This window comes from Propithecus coquereli, unplaced genomic scaffold (genome assembly GCF_000956105.1).
Source record: "Propithecus coquereli isolate 6110/MARCELLA unplaced genomic scaffold, Pcoq_1.0 Scaffold294, whole genome shotgun sequence".
Lineage (NCBI taxonomy): Eukaryota > Metazoa > Chordata > Mammalia > Primates > Indriidae > Propithecus > Propithecus coquereli.
Window position 1 is genome coordinate 3,344,392 of NW_012148552.1, and position 2,343 is coordinate 3,346,734.

At 46.5% G+C, this 2,343-nt stretch overlaps 1 protein-coding gene across 3 annotated transcripts in view; it reads left to right on the forward strand.

Annotated features, from left to right (window-relative positions):
* SYCE3 (synaptonemal complex central element protein 3) overlaps positions 1–2,343 on the forward strand; it is a 30,885-nt gene that overhangs the window by 14,817 nt on the left and 13,725 nt on the right. The gene's annotated exons all lie outside the window — the stretch shown is intronic.

A 2,343-nucleotide genomic window follows, 5' to 3' on the forward strand; every position in this document is an offset into this window, starting at 1 on the left:
TCGAACTCTTGGCCTCAAATGATCCTCCCACCTTGGCCTCCCAAAGTGCTAGGATTACAGGTGTGAGCCACTGTGCCTAGTCTTTATGTATTTTTATATTAATATATATAAAAAAATATATGGGGTCTGCCCGGAAAGTATCCAGCCATGTAATATGAAAAATAGAGACATTTATTGAAGAGATACAAGAAACACTGTACATAGGACAATGACACCTCAGTCCCCTTCAAAGTAGGCACCTTGGGACCTCAACACAGTTTTCCCAGTGTCTCTTCCACTGTTCAAAATACTCTACAAAATCCTTTGTTGGAGTCGCCATCAGCTGCCTTGTCATATTTTCCTGAATCTCATCTACGGTCTGAAATCTCTTCTGCTTCAAAGGTGATTTTAGTTTTGGGAAAAGCCAGAACTTGGAGGGTGCCAAATCTGGGCTGTAGCGGGGCTGAGTCACCTGGGTGATTTGATGTTCCGCCAAAAAACTGCAAGAGAAGTGATGCGTGGGCGGCGCATTCTCGCGAGGAAGCTGCCAATCACCAGTTGTCCACAGCAGCGGCTGTTTTCCTCGCGTTGCCTCTCTCAACCGAGGAAAACACTGAGGCAGTCCTCCTTATTAACCGTTTGGCCAGGAGGAGCGCACTCAGGATGGACAACACCTTTCCAGTCAAAATCACCGTTAGCACGGTCTTGATCCCTTGCTGCAACTTTGCTGCGCCTTCTGCTGGCGTGGAGAACCAGGCTCCTTCCACTGGGACGACTGGGCCTTGGTTTCCGGTCCTAGCTGACCCACGATTCATCTCCAGTTACGACCTTCTTGAGGAAATCTGGTTCATTGGCAGCGGTTTGAAGCAAGTCATTAGCAAATGCAGCACGACGTTCCTTTTGCTCTGGTAGCAGAAGCCGCGGGACGCATTTTTCCAGGACACGGTTCATGCCGAGATCCTGCGTCAAAATCTCGGACACAGTCGTTTTTGGAATCCCCAGATCAGCTTCAGTTCTCGCACTGTCGCTCGCTGGTCTTTGTTGATTGCAGCCTGTATACGCTCAACATTCTCAGGTGTTCTGCTTGTTGCAGGCCTTCCAGAACGTGGATCACTTTCAACAGATTCTTGACCACTTTTGAAGAATTTGTGCCACACTTTTATTTGGACTGCACTCGTTGCATCATCCCGAAAGCCTCCTGAATCATCCGAATAGTTGCCGTGGAGGAATGTTCAAGCTTGACGCAAAATGTGATGCAGATTCGTTGCTCTACTTGCTCAGTCATTTTGAATGCCACAGCCACACAGTGCACATGCTCACTCAACGGCATCCAGCGCCCCACGGACTGGTGCGGCGAAGGTGTCGCTGTTCACGCATGCACATTCCAGTCCACTCTCCTTGGCTGCCAGGTTACGTTGACGTCGCGCAAACAGTTCCCGTTATATTAAATACGATGGCTGGATACTTTCCAGACAGACCTCATACATGTACTTTTCCACTATAAGTTATATAATTCTTTCAATCTAATTATACATTCACTTGTTTAACAGCACTTACTGAGTTTCTTCTCAGTTATTCATTATTTCAAGTCTCTGTGTGCCATTCTAGGAAAACAGAGTTGAATAGAGATGCACTTTCATTAGAAGTGGGTGAACAAGATGACATTAAGATGACTAATTATAACTGCAATATATACATTAAAATTTAAACACATCTTAATTTTATATTAAAATTATAATCTGGCAAATGCTAATAGTGGTGTACAACTATCACTGGGAAGGGTGGGGAGGATAGTTGCTGGCTGTCTGGGAAGACCAGCGAGGCTCTGAGCAGAGCACTGGGGAAGGGTGGGGGTTGGGCAGAGACAGCTGAGAGAAGTCTGGAGTAGCCAAGGAGCCAGATTAGCACATGGGGCTCACGAGGTGGCAGGCCAAAAAAAGAAGAGGCTGGAAAGGTTAAAAGAAGGGTCTTCAGTGCCAAGCAAAGAATTTTCACCTTTATCTAGGTGACAGAGAGCCGTTCACGGTTTCAAAGAAGACGTTTGTGTTTTAGAAGAATACCTCTGAGGACAGGGCGAGGGAGGGTTTGAAGAGGGAAGACCAGAGGCAGGAAGACAAATTAGGAAGCTTTTGCAGAACTAAAGGCTAAAAAGGAGCTAGCCTTAACTCAAACCTGAAAGCAAGAAAGGATAGCATATTTCTGTGACATAATTTCTTATTGATTTGTATGAACTCTATGTATTAAGACCATAAAGTCGGCCAGGAGCGGTGGCTCACGCCTGTAATCTTAGCTCTCTGGGAGGCCGAGGCGGGCGGATTGTTTGAGCTCAGGAGTTCGAAACCAGCCTGAGCAAGAGCAAGACCC